General features: G+C 42.3%; 1 long non-coding RNA gene across 2 annotated transcripts; it reads right to left on the bottom strand.

The window, feature by feature from the left end:
* Positions 1 to 4,136: 4,136 nt before the first annotated feature.
* Positions 4,137 to 20,223, bottom strand: LOC141741801 (uncharacterized). 2 transcript variants are annotated; one of them, XR_012586481.1, is made up of 5 exons: positions 20,082 to 20,223; positions 18,303 to 18,377; positions 5,491 to 5,564; positions 4,465 to 4,638; positions 4,137 to 4,382 (listed from the first exon to the last, which is right to left on the bottom strand). It is a non-coding gene; the product is annotated as an uncharacterized LOC141741801 (long non-coding RNA). The 2 variants fall into 2 exon arrangements; XR_012586480.1 differs by lacking the exon at positions 5,491 to 5,564.
* Between the last annotated feature and the right edge of the window lie 269 nt (positions 20,224 to 20,492).

The raw sequence follows: 20,492 nt of genomic DNA, 5'->3' as shown, positions 1-20,492 counted from the left end.
GAATGGTCTGAAGTGGAGAATATTCATTAAGGATGTCCACAGTTCATCTAGGAAGCACTAAGATGTTAAATGTGAAATTCTCCTACTGCTAATGAATGAATGATCAGACTGGGTACTTTGTCATGTATTAATTGTAATTGCCAAGATAGTTTCAGTGAGAAGTTCCTCAGATTTACTGATGGCACAAGGCTTTGTATACAGCAGTATTATATACATGATGGATATATCTATGTGTATATAACGCATGTAAATGTAATTACTGTTAACTTCCTGAGAGGTGTTTGTTGGACCACACTGGATTCCCTGAAGAAACTACCTGATTGTAAGTGTTAATAATAGCGAACCTGAAAAGGGCAGATTAGTAAGATATCACAATCATCTGAAAATGCAGTTAGGAATTAATATTCTTTTCAAGAGTTATTCAGTTAGTTTTGGAACTAAACAGTGACAGCAGGACTTTCAATAAGAGCGGGTTTCCCTAGCAGGGGAATCAATCCCAGCTCCACTGTCTCAACACAGCAGGACACAAGTTCTGGGGTGGACCCGCAGAAAAAGCCACAGTTTTCCTAAATAAACTGATGTCTTCCGTTTAATTATGTTTTCATTATTAAGCTAAAATCTAGAGCCAGCAAGATAATTCCCCTATTGATTTTTCAAATCTCAGGCAGCTAAATTAGAGTAGCCAGGAGAATTCCAAGTTTGTGTTCCCTTAGCCTGGCACCTGAACAAATTAAACCTCTCAGTTTGTAGAAAAATTAGGTCATAACCACAAGGTTCACCGCGGGACTTCACGGTATCCATGGGAGAAAGGAAGACTGATGCTTGGAGAGAAAGCCTAGAATGTCCTAAGTTAATTAAGCATACCAGCAGAGGTACGTCATCTATCTGTTCAGGTTGTGGCACTGATTTGAATCTCTCTGAATTTCAGGATATTCACATTTGGGGACACAGTGAGACCAGAAACAGACCCCTGTAAGAATGCAGCGATTAGCAGGAGGGCCACAGGGAGATCTGAACCGATTCCTTGCGCTTTGCAGACACTTTGAGAGAGAAAAGGTTAATTCTCCTTCAGGATGCAACCAAGCAGAAAATCAGCTAGTCCAAATATACGCACCTTTCAGCCATCTCTGCAAATTGTCCTTAAATAATAATGAAAGCACTCCGAATTTTTTTCTGAAGAATCTTCAATAGTTACATCGAACAGGGTGCACTGTTTTTAAAAGCAACACTATCGGGGCTCTCAGCTCTGCAGATTGTTTTGGGGGGTGCTGCAGTACGGAATATTCTTCCTCTCTTCCAAAACTACCTAAGTCTGCCTTTGACCTGAGCACCCTTTTAGTTGCCCTGGCTCTGCACCATTGATTTCCGTGAAATTGCTTCTATCTAAAATAATAGTTAATAGAATAGTTAAAATAATACTCAAAAGACACCATCACCTTGAGTCTATGCCAACTGGGCCAGAAAGAAATCTCCACGTGCTTTCACTGCTTTGTTTTTAAAGATACTGAGCAAGAAGCCAACTGCCCTAGGCCATTTTTTGGTGATGATGGACAGAAGTCAGTATTAGTTTCCAGCTGGCAATAGGTTTACAAAGTATTGTTCAAAGACCATGACTGCAAGGAGCAAAACAGCTAAATAGAGGTTCAGGCTAAGAAAGTTTGCTATAATATGGCTCATCACGAAAAAAAATTAGCACTCAACAGCACTTTGCATTTTCAAAGCCCTACAGGAACGCAGAGAAGAACGTTGTACGGCAGCACTTCAGGTGGCACAGAAGACTGAAGGAGACGCAAAGATTTGGTTTTGTTTGGTATTTATGTATACAAACTCCACAATTAAACCAATGAAAATAGTTGCAAGTGTGACAACAAGGGATGCATTCATTAGCACTATTCAAACAATTTAAAGTGACTTTTCAAACATGGAAGGAGAACGCTAGGATCCGGTAAGTTATTCCTTCCCCCTCTTGCCCCTTGTCCGAAGGGGAGCGCGCATTTGTCGGATGAAGGCCACCTCGGAATCTGGCCTCAGGAACAGCAACTGCTTCTTACACACCAAACCCCAGTGCCTACTGTACAGCTGTTGCTGCTGAACTAAGTACTTCAGCATATTCTTCTGCTAAAATCAGCTGGATTTCTGAGCCATGAGTGGCTCGCAGTATCCCACTATGGCTGGTTCAGGCTAAAACCCAGAAAGTACCGTCAAATAGAGATAATAAATAATGACAAGACACTTAAATTAGTAATGAAGCTGTAGCATTTCTGTAAGGAATTCTTACTGCCAGTTGTGAAAAGCTGCCCGTTTCCTTCTAATTTACTAATTAGTGATTTATAAGGGAGAGCGCCCATCGCTAGAATTACCCTTTTGTCTGCAAAAAAAAAAATCACGTCTGCAAGTCTAGAACTCAATATTGGCCAACTGTGTGACTGCCAGCACGTGTCTCAGGATTGCAGAGGAGAAACCAGAAATGCTCTTATCCCCAAGCAAGGGAAAGAGTGGAGCTGGATGGAAAAGCGAGGAGTGTTCATGGTTAAGCAAAGATTTTATTTGCTGTAACGTTTTATGAAAGGGTTATATATTATAGCTAAACCATAATCCAGAAAAGAAGAAAAAGAGGCTGACTAACCCACAATCTGTATGATTCCAGGTTATTGTTAATTGTAGAATATTCTAAGAGGGCTTTCCCTGCGTATTGTTCGAGGAGCACTCACCATATACTCACCACGGTCTATCTCACATGACAAAGCCATCCTTGGCCTAAAGGGCAAACAGTCCGCAGGACCAGTTTTCTCCTTTCTACCAGTCTTTCAGCAGAATAACTTCACTGACTTAAATGAAATTATTCTGCATTCATATAAGCTTACTTTCCCCTTGTGTACTCCACTTCGGAAGAATTTCGGAAATAAAAGACAGACTCATGGTTCAGCAAACCGCAAAACAGGAGAAGTTACAGTCAAGAAAATTGAGTACCCGCACAGTATCACTGCATTATTTTTTCAACCAATTTTATTCCTTTCCTTTCCTTTCGGGAAACAGAGGAACCACAGACAATTTCTACTTATTTACCCTACTGCAATCCTTTCCTTTCGGGAAACAGAGGAACCACAGACAATTTCTACTTATTTACCCTACTGCAATCCTTTAATAAGGCCACTGTAACTCTCCCTTGGCTACCAGCAGTATTAGTTTCCCTAATTTGTGGCAGAGGTGCCCGTGGTAATGCACTGGTACAACGCACTACTGCTTAGCTGTAGGTACGTTGTGAAGATCGGATATGAAATAGGTTGTGGTTTTTAGAAAGAGCAGCTATGAAGCTGCCAGGCTACAGAAAAGACTAGGCATTATCAATAGACCAATTATTTGCAAAATTTCATACGTTGCAACCTCAGTGAAGTCAGCACTATGGTAGGTAGCTAACATAGGTCTCTCTTCGCAAAATGGGGATATTTTACTGGATTTTCATGTATTTCACAGTATCTGACTTAAAGTAACACATTTAACCTTCTGCTTTGGGTTAGAACATCAGCAAACACATTTTATAGACGTCAGATCTTGTTTTCAGCAACTCATATAGGTAAGTTTTTCACCCATTTTCCCTCCCCTGCTGATGTTCTATAAGATAAGGTATGAAATTTTTCCTATTGTCACAGTTTTATTACTCAGAAACTTATTTTTAAGTGTTCCATTGATCACCATTTCCTGTTGAAGGAGGTAATATCTACTTGCACCATTTCCATTCAAAACAAGCAGAGCTGCAAGGAGGGAGGAATGTATCCACACACCCTATTACTTCAGACAGATACCATATTAGAAATTACTCTAATTTGTAGTATTTAGATAAAAAGTATCAACCCCCCCAAAAAATTTACAAGCTCCACGGAAAAGCAGAGGAGAAAGGAGATGCATATTTAGAAAGAGGAGTTCCATTTTACAGTGTCTTTTTTGACTTCTGCTGTAGCTCATACTCAAAGACAATATTTACTCAGTGCCTGTGGATCAGATAAGCATGGGGAATAATGGATATACAAATATTAAATGTGCACACTACAAGAAAAAAAAAAACTTACATGAAAATTTGGCAACTGAATGCTTAAATTAACATTAGCATATTCAAATCAGGGCTTTTGTGAGCAAGCCTGCTATCTTCAGCTCCTGTTTCACAAAGAATAATGAAAGTGGATATTTTCTTAGAGCAGAGGAAGGCATTTCAAATAACATTATGAAATTAAAAGGCATCTTTCCTAAACAAATGCACCAGCATAGGCAAGCGATGGTCCTTCCTTTACTACTTACAAGTATTAATGTTGCTCCAGGAGATAAAGGAATCTAGAAGGTGCTTCATAATTTCAGCTCTACTCAGACACCCTTAGTGACAGACGTTTCTAATATAGATAAGAAAGATGGAGCGGATATTAAAGCGGAACATCTCCCCATCTCTTCTTTGTTATTCTAGCAGAGATTTACCTCGAGCACTTTCTCCGTGCCATGGAACTGGTGTCAGTTATTGCAGATGCCACCGTGGTCTGCCCGAGAGGAAGAGGCACAGGTGTGTGTTAACACGCCCCGGCGCCGAGAGATCTTATACGTTGCACATTACAATAAAATAACAGGGAGGGTGCGTGTCAGCGGAGGGGAGAACTGGAGAAAAAGAAGGAAGAAGAGAATTATTCAGTCTCACAGTAAGTAAATACAGAAAAATTCAAAATGTCTCAAATTATTCATTTTCATTCATATACAGACTGATATTTGCTTTCAGATATGCAACGTTTAAAAACATTGCAGGCGAAGATGGGAATTCTTTTCTAGTTTTTAGCAGTTTTCTATGGAGGCATCACACCATTTTTTAATGGTAACATAAGCCCCTGTGTAACACACTTAAACCTGTGAGCAAAAGCTTGCATTTCGTTTTATTTTGATGTATATTTAGCTCAAGAACCCCCAGCGGTTTGTAGCCCACAGGCCAAAACCAGGTTAGTTTGCTTTCTTCTCTGGCCATTAGATGGCAGACAACTGAACGACCATCGCTGTGCATTGTGTTCTTGAGTTTATGAAATAAGCAGGAAAATGCTGCCGCACTCTAAATTAGCTCGCTTCACATCCATTAACAATAAAGTACACAGCATCCCAAAGGCCTTCAAAGTCCCTTTCCTTCTTTTCACTCCCAAACCACACCTTGCAGCAACCCAAACCCTGTAATAAAAACATGTAACATTCCTTCCTCTTTCCCTGACAGTCAACTTTAAGCGGAAAAAGCATCATCCTAACCTCCATTCCCTGCCATTTCTGCACTCCTGATTAATCTCTGCAATGAAGGAACTGATCTCATCTGAACTGCGACTGATTTCCCCATGGCAGGATTTCTCAACAGTATGAGAAAATGCCTGACGCTGCTCTCCGACTGACGAGCTGTTTAAGCAAGGGAGTATAACCGCACACTCATAGCCTCCTTTTTGAATGAGCACTGCAGTACTTGCAAGGGTATTCATCTACCTGTGCCAAACAGACTTTGTTTTTCACAACTCGGTGATAACATCTACACACACCTGCTGACATCGGGAGCACATCTGCAATGCACAAAACCAAATATAAGCATAGAAACACGTCTTAGAAAAGCAATTCATTTCTGTTCTTCAGATATACCCCTGCGAAAATCCATTTCTTGGGGTAATTGCATTGTTAATCTTCAAAGAATGCCAAAAGATTAATGGAAAAATGCTCCCCTCCATCACATCAACAATAGGAAATTTCCATCTATCGTAATTTGACTGAGGTGCGACCGGCAGTGTGACTCGCTCACTGGTGACAGACCTGTGAACATACGCATCAACAGCACAAGAGACCTTCACCAATATAAGCTGTGGAAATAGCGTTGCGTATACATCTGGATTACCTATGGCCCCCGTCCCAGATAAATGGCATCCAATCAAAGCAAAAAAAAAGACAAAACCATTCTTGCACATTGCATTCCTGCACAGCCTTTCACTGAGAGTTCCTACATGGAAGTCCTGCACATGTGGAAGCTGCTGGAGGACAAAGAGGCATGAGGTTTGTGCGTGCTTTTTCAGCCGGCCAACTTCATGACGTGTTTGACTAATGTCGGTATGAAGCACAGCCAAGCGTAAGTTAATGGGAGTCTTTATCTGTGGGATACGTTCAGAGCGGGGATAATGCAAACACACATGCACCCGCACACCCTGCATCTCGTACAGTCCTATACGTCAGCACTGAAAGCCACGCCAGCTTTAGCGAGTACGGTCAGGGTAAAGTATCTAAAGGAGTAAATTTACAACAGAGATAGGAGGCATTATAAAAGTCATAGTGATTTACAGAACCACAAAAATTATGTCAAAAGACATCAACATAATCTGTTAGTCATTCACAAGCTGTATCCCATCCAACAGTAAACTTCCAAAAGATTTTCTTAAAAAGTCTGGGACAGTTTGCAATCATCCTGAATTCATCAAAAGAAATAAATTCTCATGTGCTGTTACCTGAAGCATAGAGGGGCATGCTTCAAGCAACATAAAAGGCATAAAACCTGACTCTAAAATTGTAAGAGGAGAAGCCCAACATAATACTTTGCAAAAAACTCTTTCTCCAGTTATCCTTCTGGACTCTAACTTCTTATAATTTGATTATTCGAAAAGGTGTTGGACTATAGACACCTATGTTGGCTCACCGTGCCCAGGTCAGACTCTGCAAGCACAAGCCTTCCCCCCTAAGGCCCCAGTAGGCGGCGATAAATTGAAAAGGGGCTGAGCGTGTTAAGAAGTGAGAGGTGGGTAGACACCATACTGCCCCACTACGAGCTGGGAAAACTCATTTCGCCTTCCTCCACCCACTGCACCAATTGATCAGCAATTGATTTGCGAGGGTCACCCACCCCTGTGCCCTGCTCGGTTCCCACGCCAGCTGCGTCCTTGAGCACAGCTGAGTATTCAGAGAAGAGACACGGCCCCTGAGTCAACACGACGAGGGTCTGGATTTTAAGTTAACCAGCCAAAACCTCGTCCCTCACTCAACACGGACCCATGCGTCCAATCAGCCTTGCCCACTTGCACACCCACTTCATCAATGAGCTGGGGAGTCAGTCATCTGCCGTAGAAACAATTATTTCTGCATATTAAACTCAAGAGCTGCGTGCTACATCATCTTGATCAGAAACTAATACTTTGGCAGGCTGGAATTTGAAAATCTGCCCCAGAAATGCAGGCCACCGCTGCTAGTGCCTAGTAATGTGCTACATGGTATTTCAGGATCTGTCTACGGTTCAAAGCTTCGTGCCCCATATTCTCCAGGCAGAGCACGATGTAGACCATGGCCAGCCTTCGCACACTCCGCCGTCAGCCTCTGCATACGGACTTTCATGTGCTGCCATTATGGAATCTGTCATTTCAACGTGGAGCTTATTTTTAAATTCTCCTTGTGGGAAATGAATAACACTATTTTATTTTATTTCATTAACAATGTTAGGAGATTAGGAGGTATTTTATGGCCTGTATTCCACATGCTCTGGAAATAATTTTAACAAATACTACATAAGAGTAAGTGTGGTTCCTGCACAATAGATATCACCTACTTATGCTATCCTTCAAGATACAGGGGGATAAATATGAAACCCACATGTGGAAAATTGTTAATATTATAGCACTCAAGAAAGATTAGTAAATAGTCTCGTAATATATTATTCATTACATGTAGTGCTTGAAGACCAAGAGTTCCCATGACTACAGTATAAAACCAGTTTACTCATAGTATAAACCATGAGTTCAAAAGCCCATCCCAACCTAGCTAGCTACCCTTTAAGTCACCACAGAAAAGCGCAAGAACGCGGGTTATTGTTGGGTGCAGAATGACTAAACACGAGCAATACATATTGTAGATGCGATCATTTATAGCCATCACGCTTCACTTGTGTCTTTTGTCTCCTTGGGTCTTCCGTATCCCAGATTTCCAGACCTAACTCTTGCACCATGACACCACTACCTTATGAGACCCTTAGTTCATCCCATGCTTCCTTGGTCTGCAGGCACAGATCAGCTTTTGATACATCTTTATTTAGTAGCACTAGGAATTTTAACTAAGTTGAAATGCACATTGCATACGTTGCCGAATTGTACATGCTAACGCTAGTTCAATGCTGTACTATCCTGAAGACATTCATAATTTCATCCAGAGCTACAGTTTTCAAAAGTGCCTGCATGACTTCAAAGCCCAGGTGTTTGAATCAGTTTTGGTATTTTTCTCTGAGATTTTGAAAGCCTGACCAAATTTTGAACTTGCAATTTTATAGGCAAAAGTATTCCTGATTTAATTCTGCATCTGCAATTTAGCCCAGTTGGATGCCTTGAAACTTTTCTCCAGCATTAGTATGCACGTGCATGCGTTATCACTCCTGTTACAAAACTGCTTACATACCACCCTTTTCTGTGGCTCTAAAGATCTCAGCTGGATATTCATGTATAATTATTTTCACATAGTCATCCTCTGCCTGGGAGAATTTACATTGCCCTGTCACTGGAAACAGTTGCTATAAATTATTTTTGGCGGATGTTTTACACATACAACGAACAAATGCGCAAAGACCACATGATGGATAAATTCAATTAAAATCTTTTTAAAACCATTATTCTTATTTCTAGACTACACACGACTGATTTAACAATGTTTTGATGATGGAGTGGGGGAGTCCCTGTGCACCCTGCAATTGCAGGGCATGTTTCCATCCATGTATCTGAATTATTAAATGAGTTATCACTGTTCTATGGTAAATGTTCACGATTTCTCTTTCTACACTGTCTATACTGGTTGTTGCATTTCCTCTCCTACCATCATGCTTTTCTCAGATATTGCTGGGATCGTCCACTTCATTTCTACCTTTATAACTTGCCTGGTTCTTCTCATTAATACATTCATGTTTTCTTGATAGATTATTTTGGTGCATTCAGTTCAGATTTTCCTTTCTGGCTTTTTTTAGAGCATTTGGCTTTGGCTATTTACAGGTTTGGCCACACGGCGTAATGTGAGAAAAGGAAAAATGAAGAAAAAAATCTCCACGTGGGAAGACACAGTAAAAATAGAAGAGGTAATCATCGCTACATCGACTAAACCCTTTCCAACAAATTCCTTTGACAAAGACCTGAAAAATAAAACCATTATTATCCACTAAGTATGTAACTTCTGTGCATGGCTCACTCCAGCAGGAAAAGCCCCTGCCTGTGACCCAGGGAGTCTACACGCAAACACCACCTTCTGCTCCATGGAGACGGGAGAGCGCAGGACATTCCCAGCCCTGCCGACACGCAGGCGTTAGTGCAGGACTTCTCCCAGCGCTCGCTTGCCTGTCTTCCTTGCTGCCTCTGTAACGTCAGCTCAACCCACCCGGCTCTGTAAAGGCAGACCAGAACCAGAGCGCCGGTACCAAAGGCTGTGCCCCCACAGCCAGGAGGGCAGCATCCTCTCTGCCATGCTATTGATTGTCATGGAGAAAGTGTGGTTAAATACCTCTGAGCTGGGTGGCTGGTTCTCTCCCGCTTCCTTCCAACAGACCAATATTTTACTCTTCAACCACCGACAATAAATAAGAGGTTATTTTCCTAAACACTGGGCAGCCTTCTGGATCTGCCGATCCACAGCGAAGCGACGGTCCCCCTGAAGTGCAGTCACCCCTGTGATTACAGAGCTCGTACACAGGACGCGCGTTACGCAAAGCCAGGCGCGATGAGGGTGCCTGACCAGACTTTCAAAGTCTACGGAAAAGCACCATGTTTCAAATGTAACTGCTGTGCTTCCTCCTTCCCCACAGTTGTCCAAGCCACCAAAGGCAAGCCGCTGGCTTGCTGACCATCTTCTCATTAAACTCAAAGAAAATTTGGTCTCTGACTTCATTAGGAGCTGCCTCAAGCCTTAGTGGCTTGAAAAAACAGGCTTTTAACTGCCTGCTTTTTCCTTAAATTAAAACTTAAAAAGTATCTTGAACATTCAAGGATTTTTATTTTGAACTACTTTTAAAAAATGAAAAGGAACTCCCAGGAATATTAATTAGCATTACAGCTGAGGACTTGCAAGGCAATTTCAGCTTGCTATGGCTTGAAACGGCTGCTTTATAAACCCACGAGAAACAGTGGATAGTTCAAACTTACCGCTCTGTTGAGGCAAACAAACAAGGAGGACACAAAGATGTATTCTGCTGGGTTAATTGCTATTATTCTGATAACTGTTTCCATGACCACCAGCTGTACACTTCTCCCTGGCTTCTGCTAGCCTTTAAGGCACTAAAATCCTCTCACTTCGGAGCAGGTAGAGCCCACCCAAAATTCTCTTTAGAAATTATTATCCCTTTAAAAAGAAAAAAACCAAACCTATGCAGTTTTGTCATACCAATCATGCCTTTGGATCATCTCAATGACTAATAGCACCTATTATGACTTTTAAACTTGACAGATGTCAGCTTAGCATCGTATTGAGAAGATAATCATGCGTAACTTATGCTGTAACTAAGTAAATTGCAGTAAACAAGCAGCAAAAGTCACTGTCAGTAAACAGAGCAGACGACAATTCTAAAACAAGGTCTGTGGTTTCCAAACTGTCTGCATTTCATTTTAATCTTTCAGAAAAAGTAACACAGAATAGACCTTTGTTAGCGTGCCTCACACTTACTCTTATGGATCATTAATTATAGTTCTAAAAAAGAAAAAATATAATTCTGAATAGAATTGGCTGAATAATTCATAACAGTTACACTCATCTGCAAGTGTTGTCTGCAAGTAGATCATGATCATCTTAGCTGTATTCGTTATTTAAAATTATTTGCCAAATACCTCCTACAGATAGCTCTTGATGTGTAGTTATTTGGGAGCTGCTAGTTGCAAATATTTAAAATTTATACGCCGGGCATCCGCAGCTTGAGAACTGGTTAAAAACGTACATCTAGTCATTTGCTTGTATACGCAATTACCATGCTTACAAAGTCACGCTGGCATTCCCACATAAACATAGACCCGAATCAGTAAGAGTTAGTGCCACGAACCTTCAGCACTGACCAGTAAGTGTGTCCATCAGGCACAAGCCAAGTGTCTCCTCCTTGAGTCAAGACCCTTCTGCTCCGCAGAAACGCAAAACAAACACAGGTCTTCTTGCCCGGAGAAGTGTCACACAGCAGAGACAGATGGCAGGGACAATATGGAAACAGCATCGCGATCCTCTGCCTGCAGGGACAATTGGTTTGGGGGCTAATTTTCAGAGCTGAGAAAAGGAGGTGAAGTGAAATGACTGAATCCCATCTTCTCATGCACGAGGCAGAAAACTAAGTGACCGAAATAGAGACAAACCGTCAGCTGAAATGCCAGTATGAAATCCCTCGGAAAGGGATTTAGCCAACTTGGCAAAAGCAGGTGCGTTCCACATGTGGATCTTTCAAAGACTCTCTGTTTATGCAGACAACGTCCAAATATTGCAGAAGTTTTAAGTATTTGATGAGCCAGAATCCGGTAACAGATGCTCCGTTATAAACCCATCTTCCACCACTGAAACCACTGGAATTACTCTGGATTTACTACAGCACAAGGGAGATGAGGATGTTTCTGAGTGAGAACTTCTGCTTCTTGATGATGTTTAAGAAACTAAAATTCCTTAGACAAATTTCTCCGAATTACTACAATTAAATTTATGATCAATGTGTCACATGTATTTGCCTGCTCTCGTTCAGTCTGAAGCCTGTTCTCAGCGCAGCATCAGGAAGATAGGGTCTCGTGACTCGAAATCCCTGAAGCCGAGGTCTCAGAAGCCATAGGTAAGGGCGGGACTGAAGCATCAGATACAAGCAATTTGATAATGTCCTCTATTTCTCCTGTACAGAAAGAAGATGGAGGGGAAGGTGGTAACAGGAGCCTAAAAAGCAAAAGGATAGTGGAAAGGCAGCAGTGGAAGAAATAGATTCCCCAGGCAAAAAAGGAGGCCAAATTCTCTTGACGCACTCTGAATATAGACCATTGTAGAATACATAGAGCAGTGATTTTGGGGGGGATCAACAGATCACCCAGATAACCACTGCAGCTGATGCATTTTACTAAACACAGCAGTAAGCCTCTTCAAGTAAGCCACAATTCTTTCTAGTGTTATGGTTGAAAGAAACGTCCCCTGTCCATTGTCAGGAATTTACACCATTTGTAACAGAAGATCCAAACCACCATTTTACATATATTCATCAGACCTTAGATTAAACTTAGAATGAGTCCCACCAGGAAAAATATTGATCTGTACAGATATTTTCTCAATGGTTTATTAGGTAGAGAATACTAAATGGGCTGTCATCCATGTAACTGCTTGTGCACCATTTGCCAGATGTTGTTTGTGTGTCCACAGCAATGTAGTCATATTAAAATGTATGAAACTGTGATTTTTGCCGGCTGCTCAGCAATACCACAGCCTTCGCTGAGCATCCTGCCCTGGTGCAGGCTTTCAGCAAGATCCAGTTAAGCAGACATTAGCTGCAGATTTCACTTCTTCATTGACCTACAGTACAAGTCAATTAGTGGCTTAATATTGCTCAGACATTCATTAAAGCTTGAAGTGGGCAGAATTTCATCTGTTTGATTCTTGCTGTTTAAGAGCGTCCAGGGAGAATATTTACAATTGGTGGGTTGTGACCACCTACTTCTGGAGGAAAACCGCAGATTTTCTCGGCAGTAAGCAGTATGTTATCCTGCTAAGAATTTGTACTCAGTCAAAACAGAGAGATATTCTCCATTATTAGAATTATTCAGTGGCCAAGTTTTGCTGTGGTCTTAGAGAGGTGCTGCTTCTGTTACCAGCCGCCTCCTTTAACGTATTACATTTTGACAACTCCTGGCTCTGTAGCATCCCTTTCTGTTGTCTGCCTCATTACCTGATGGTCTACTAACACCACTTAGGTAAGGAAACTGGGTTTAGTGGAAAGATAATACCAGTCAATAACTATGTTTCCTTTTAATAATTAAAATAGGAAACATTTCATTCTTTGATACTATTAAAATATTAGAAGTCTACATTGATTCAGTTGTGGCCATCCACAGTCACTAACATTTGTATTTCTGTAGCGTGTTAGAAGGATGCCTCCACACAACTCTCCTGATGTGATACGTGTCTGCAGATTCAAATTTGTCAGGAGCTTAAGAGAGTTCTCATCGGGGATTAGCCTAGGCGCCATCTGCAACAATTACAAATCATCCTGATAGGAAAAGCCTGGGAAGTGCATTTAGGAGCATGCAAAGTAAATCAGACTGGGCCAAACGCATCCCGTCTGCTCCTAAGCACCAACTCTCATCTCCACATCCACCACGGCTGCTCAGCCCCTTCGGCCCTGCCAACCCGGGCCCTGCTGCTTCTCTCTCCTTGCCGGAGAGGTGATAAGTATTGGGTTTTGGATACCTCTTAAGAAATGTGTGTGCTTTTATCTGCCCAGTCTCTGTGAATGCACACAGCTAATTAACTGCATAACAGATCTCATCTCTAGCTACCGCAGTTTGTATGTACAAATGGCATAATCCAAGGTTTCCGCATGCTGACCTCGCTCCAGCTCACAGCCCCAGCACAGAAGGCACCTCACTCCTTTGGTCTCTTGCAGAGAAAATACAGTAACAGACGGAAAAGCGTGCAAACTCTCCTACAAACACATGGGGAAGAAAGAGAAAGATCCTCTACTGAAGTCAATAAAGCTATGATGATTTATACCCCCTACAAATCAGGTCCTTAATCTACAAAAGCAGGCTGTCAGAGGGAGGCCCTGGCGGCTGGAGCGAATGCAGCTGTGTAACAGCCACTCTGCTCCGCTCTCGCCTCAAGCATCGCTCGCAAAAGCAGCCGGCAACAACTCCAGTCCTCACCCCACTATTGATTGTGGTGGCCGCTGATGTATGAAGCGGAACACAAGTTAATTATCAGATTCCAGGTTAAGTTTGCCTGACTGGCAGTTAGAGGAAACCTTATCTTGATGTGTAAACTCAAAGAATATGATAAGGAAGAGAGCTGAAGGAAAGTAAACATGGAGCGCAAAGACTGCAGCCAGTGGGTTTGCCTTCTTCCACAAGCAGCCCACAGTCTGCAACCTGTTCCCCGCAGACAGCTTTAACTCCACGGTTAAAACTAGCATATGGAAAAGATACTATAAAAAGCAACTGTATCGATGATTTATAGGTCTCTGGCTAACTGTTATCAAGCACGGAGGGTCTTATCTTCAGGTGATTTGTTCATGGCACTATCTTTACAGAACAGTAAAAAGTATGAAATATCTGTCATGATAGCACGCAAACGTCCCAGACTGTCCCCTCTTTATAATGGATGACTGCAGGCAAGTAGCAGTGGGTAAGGAAAATTAATGTCTCAAGAAGAAATTAAAAAGGCACTTTCATGAGCTGAGGAAACGACCAAGGATCCTCTCAGTTACACACACCCCAGCTAAAGGCCTGTATCTCCCACATCTTTAGCTACAGATTGAGGTTATTGCCCCACGGGCGCTAATGCCCTCGCCTACGAGAATACAAAGGCTCCCTCATGCCAGGGGAAAGGCCAGCACAGCCCAGCGGGGCAATAATAATCTCTAACCCTTCCGATGCCTTTCCTTCATAAGGCTATTGGCCCCTAAAATTTAGCCTAGCATTTCCTTTCTCAGTTAAATTCCAACACTGTCCCCTCCAACACGGTCTATTTTAATAACTATACTAAGGTAAAGTGAGATGCAATTCCAAACTTCCACAGGCAAAGGAGGTACCCAAATACAAGGGCCGACAGCCCAACTATGGCTCAGTCACCGGGCTCCTGTAAGAAAAGGGGCTATCCCTGCAATGCCTGTTCCCCCTCACCAAGCTTTAAAGAAAGCAACATTTACCAGAGTGTTTTGGGATGAAACTGATCCAATCAGGGCGATAAACGTCCCCAGAGAAAGTCACGGAGGTCAGACCTCTAGGTGATGTGGACGGAGAGGCACCTCATTGCAGATCAAGACCAGATGCTTGGTCTTATCAACGCATTGTGATGTCTTGGATTATCAAAGATTTTGGGTGGCATGCAAGAAGCATTTGTGTGTCTTGTACGGAACTTTACACAGAAAAAGGAGTTAATTCGAGAGGTAAGAGAACTAATTCCAGAGTTACAGAGTTCATTCCAGCTGAGCAGGTGCTGGATGGTGCTGCTACCCAGGATGACAATTTTGGCCTGAGCCATTCCTGACTGTCGGAGCTAACAATGGGACCAGCTCCATTAATTCATCCTTTTCTTCAGCGTTTTAAAGGAGGGTGTATTTGCATACACTTGCCATCCCACAGCCAAACTCTGCACCTTCTTCTGTTACTCCCACCGCAGTGAAACCCTCCTGGGCCATACGGCGCACGCCACAGAGCAATCCTATCCGAGCTACGTAGAAGCGGACTGTAACAAAAACCTGTCCTCTGCCAGGCTGCAACACAAAAGGTTCCTCCGACGGCTGCCTGAGCCCACAGCCCTGCTCCCACCAATAATCCCCTCCTCCATAATTTAATAAGCTCCACCGTAGCGAGCTTCACCCTCCCCCACCAGGCGATTCCCTTTCCCATTCCCCAGACAAGCTATGACAGCCGCAAAGAAGGAATATTCCCCGGTGCATTGTTAAAGGCCTACCTCCCCAAGCCAAAGACAGGCTCAGTTAACATTAAAGCCTTTTCCCTTGTGAGCAACCTGAGCTGAGATTAAGGAATGAGCCCACACTGTCAACCTTAACCCTGATATGAGGCTGGTAACTAGGGCAACAGCATCTCACAAATAAACCCTGCCATGCGATTTTGTCTTCTTACACTGCAACACAGAGTATGATAGGTAAGGGGATGGGTAAATAAAAACCGAACATCACCCACTCCTCCAGCTCGTATTTGAGTCCTGGAGCTTACTAAGAGCTATGAATGGTTATTTATTAATGCTGACATTAATGCAAAAAGATAATCTTTTTCACTCTGTATGCGTGGCGTACACCAGATGATAGCGCGCTCCTTTCTCGCTTGGACTCCAGTGTAATTATTTGCAGAAGGTAGCACGAAATGATCTTCCCCAATATTAGACTCAAGCTGTTTGTCTGGTTTAGCTTGGTCTTTATTTATAGGCACTGAGTCCGGGCGGTTTGTGCGTGCGGAGCAGGACACAGTGACCTACTCGGGCTCCCTTATGCAATAGTTTCAAAGCAGACTTAGTGTAAATTGACCCTAATCTGATCTTGAATTGTAACACATTATAATTCCAAAAATAAATCAGCATTTATCTCACTCTATGCAATTCATTTATTTTCACAATTGGAAATAACCAAAGACTGACAAGTCTAAGCATTATTTAATAATTCCTTAAACTTTTTTTTAAAAAAATCCCTCATTAACTATGAACACTGCAATTGACTAATATGTCATTATACCATGCAGCTCGGGAAAGCTCTGTAACATATTTAGCTCAGCTTTAGAGTCAAGTTTCCAAACGCAAATACTACATTCGCAGAAAGCAGATTTAAAGAAAAAATTTCCATGTGGTTTTTGAAAGCATACCCTTAAAATTCACCCAGCCAAATTTGCAAGGAGACAGAAACCTGCGCCCAGCTTTAAGCACACAAGTAGGACTCCTTCCCCATCAGTATTTGAGCACGCACATTTACAACTCCATCCCCACAAGCACCTGAGTGTGCAAGCTCTTTCCACGGGCATCCTGATGGTCCATTTCAATTGTAGTCACGGCAAGGGAATACAAGAGGTATAAACACGGCTCATAAAATTAATTTTCAAACCTGAATCAGTATTCACAGATATTTTTACAACATTTGCTTAACTTGCCGATGAAGAGTAGCAGTATGAAAACACAGAGACACATTTGGAGTGTTTTTTAACAACTTTGAACAATAACTCCCTGCCAAACAACTGATATAAAAGGGTCTTGGTATCAACGGAAAACAGGTCGATCACATTCTTCCTTTATATCTGTATTAACTAATTAATAGGACAAACTGATTACGCATGCTATTCAAATTTGGCCTTTATAAAATGCCATAGCTTGGGTTCAAAGTGATTTCTTATATGGTAATACTTATATTAATTTATAGTGATTATTTGCATGGTACAAAAGGCTCCAGTCCCGCAGGCTGGCCCAGTACGAGCAGACCATTCTTTGCAGGCAGCTGCCGGCTGAAGTCCTCCTGCTCAGATCAGATTGTGCAGAGGGGAACTAACTGACATTCATCGTTACTATCAGTGAGTAACACACCGAGGGGTTTTGGCGTTGGGCAACGGCAGCAAGTGTGCACACTTTCAAGTGCGGCTATTCAGGGCCATACTGATAGTCCTTGCGTTACACAGATTATAAAGCATGTACAGATGATTAGAAGCCACCTTCTGAGATACCTGTCCATTCCTCTAGATATCAAGCTATTCATTCTCTATTTGTTGAGTAGACTGGAGCCTCCCGTTTACTCACAGTGTGTAGAATACTGCACTTTGGGGGGGGGGGGGAGGGGCAACAACTTTTCCTATTGCTGCTATCTCTTCCTGAAAACCTAATTGTTTATTTTAAACTATGTTTGTTCGACACCTTTTGCAAATGAGCATTTGTGTATTTTTTGTTTGTGCATCAGGTAGTTGATTATCGTGAAAACACCCTCTGGATGCAAGGCCCTCAGAACAAGGACAGTGCTTATTTTCTGTGCAGATTTGTATGAATTAATGACGAAACGCTGCACCATTTGGAAGGGTATTCTCCTTCAGACTTCTTGGCAGCTTGGTTCTGGGCAAAAATACCTCTCTGGACACTGGCAGTATGTTATCACATGGAGACGCAGCATCTGATCCCACTGTGATACCCACAGAGAGCTCCAAAACAAAGTTCCTTACAGGCCTTCCAAAGTATTACCTAACTTGCATTTTTCAGGGTACAGTCAGGGTAGGGCTTGTTTGTTAGACAAGGTTTCAAGGACAACATACAGGGAAGAAAAAGGTCTTATTTTTGCCATTCTGTTTTTCACCATTCCCTTTGAGTCCTCCGTAGGTGTCTCTCCCTTTCCCAGAGGAGGCGGAGGAAGAGTTCTCACCAAGGGAAGGCTGGAGGTAAGAGGGAGACAGTTTCTCCCAGGGGAGGCCTCAGCCATGCTGCAGGCACCAGCTTTGTCCCCGCAGCTGCTCCCCTCCCTCTATTACAGCCTTAAAGCCACGTCCCAAATCCCACTCGATGCTGCAGGCACCAGTTACGGGATATTCAGACACCCTCTACCTCCTACTCTGGCCTTCCCATGCCACACAAAGGCTCTGGCATCATGATGATGGTCTTACCTTCACTCCTGACTCGAAGGAAACTCGGGGCGGGGGTAAATCCTTGCTGCAGTCCTCTGTTCCTACGCGTACGATCTGGGAGCGGAATAGATAGAAGTGAGGCTCCAGGCCAAACCGTTAAAACAAAATTAAGTCTTACTGCATCAGTTGCATCCCCGTTAATGTGTTTTAATAGGCACCAGTATTTCATTTTTTTCTTCAGAAATAATCCTTCTAAAGACACTTGTGTCTGCAAGTAGACGTTATTGTTGGCACACTAAGTGTACTGTGGTGGAAAGACTCTATTGTATGCTGCTTTATCTGGGAACGAGTAAAGCGCAGTAAGAATGAATTGCTCTAACTCCAGAGGAGATTGCATTACGTATGGTCGGCATGGAAGGAAATAAAAGTGAAAATGGTGCATATTTCTTTTGTGATTTTAAAAAATAAAAATTAATGCTTCTTTTAATTGATGTACCTTTGCTTTGAATAAATATTTTCATTCTTTAGCCATAATTGAAAATACCTAATTGAACATGTACTAATGAGCTTAAAATAGTTCATCTTGATACCGATTCTCCTTTTTATTTACTATCACCATGTAGCATTTTTAATTAAGACTTGAAGAAATTGAAAGAAAAAAAAAAATATACTCAATCACAAAATATACCTTCAAAGAGATTTTTCAAACTATACCAGAACGATACAAAGATAAATCAAGTGCAGAGGGAAAATAATACATGTGTGTGAATCCTCAGTAATAATTCTGTCTTGATAGCATCTTTGTTTTCAGAATGGTTAAGGAGCAATTATTACTCAAAGGCAGGTAACCAGGCTGTGAGAATATGGCAAAACACTCTGAGGTAAGGAAGAACAGTTTACTATTGCAGGCATTTACCAAGAAAACACAGAAAACCGGACAAGCAAAAACCCACACAAACAAATGGCAATAAACTTCAAATCCTACCAAAATAAATCAGATCATCACAGACTGCAGGACTCTATAGGAGGAATGAAGATTTCTAGAGGCACAATTACTGAAGGTGTTTGAAACAGCACCTTTTAAAGGTCAGGTTTTAAGGCTGTCTAAAACTGGACCCCTACTGAGTACTTACAACTCTATCTGAAATAAATTTTCCGATACAGATGGTTGGGGAGTTTCTGCACTGACTCTCCGGCTCCATGATAAAATGAAGGCTCTGAGATGAGCAATATGCCAAGAACATCTGTACCCATTTGAAGTTGTCTGTGATATTACGACTCTCAGAGATTGTGATGTCCCGAAGAGGTATTCTTGACTTAAAATACACTTTTAGTTCAAAACCAAAACTCAGGAGGCAAAAGCTATCTCTCCCCTCTTTCCTGATTATAAGGTTGGAAGTCATGGCTTATGCACTACCCATCTGAAGTTGAGAAACCAGCACCTCTGAGGAAACCAGAAAAGCCTCAATACACCGGGCATTTCAAAACTTTCTTCTAATGACACCACCTGGGTGGCTTCTTTATAGAAACCCACATATAGTTGGCAATTCAGTTCCAAAAGCACATTGCGCAGAGCATTTTCTCTCGTCTTCCTAATGATGCCTGGATTATAAGCATCTCTGGGACAACGTTTACCTCCCACTTCATAGTTTTGCATGCCATTCAGGAAAAGCACACCAGGAGCTTCTGCTTGATTAGATCCCAGGGTACTGCTATAATTCAAACATTTATTAAAAAAAATATATCTGAAATCAGTAAGATTACATTGTATCTACCCCCCACAGTCTCGGAGTCTTCAGACAGCATACCTAGACCTACCTTCCCAAAGAGAGGAAGAGAACCCACAGAAGAACTCAACCAGATAGCAAAACAAACTCTGCTTCCAAGGGAAATCTCTTCATTTTAATTACCAAGACGCTCCAAATCTCCAGTCTAAGTAAACTTTAGAATTCTTGAGAAGGTTCCCAGTCTGACCCTTCCAATCTGCAGAGCCTGCTCTGTGCACAGGTAGATTGGTTTACAGGCTGCAGGTGTCTCAAACGAGAAGCAGCTGTGGCCCCCTCACTCACCACGTGCGGCAGGAGATCAGGGGCCAGCTACCAGAGCAACACAGGCAAACTGGGCAAACCTCTGCTTCCCACCGCTTCTTCGGTGACCTGCCTGCTCGCTCGGAGCAGCGAGGCCCCTCTCCACCTCATCACCACTGCGGTCTCACCACCACTCCTCACA

Source organism: Larus michahellis, chromosome 4 (genome assembly GCF_964199755.1).
Source record: "Larus michahellis chromosome 4, bLarMic1.1, whole genome shotgun sequence".
Taxonomy (NCBI): Eukaryota; Metazoa; Chordata; class Aves; order Charadriiformes; family Laridae; genus Larus; species Larus michahellis.
This window is presented reverse-complemented; position numbering and strand designations above follow the sequence as displayed.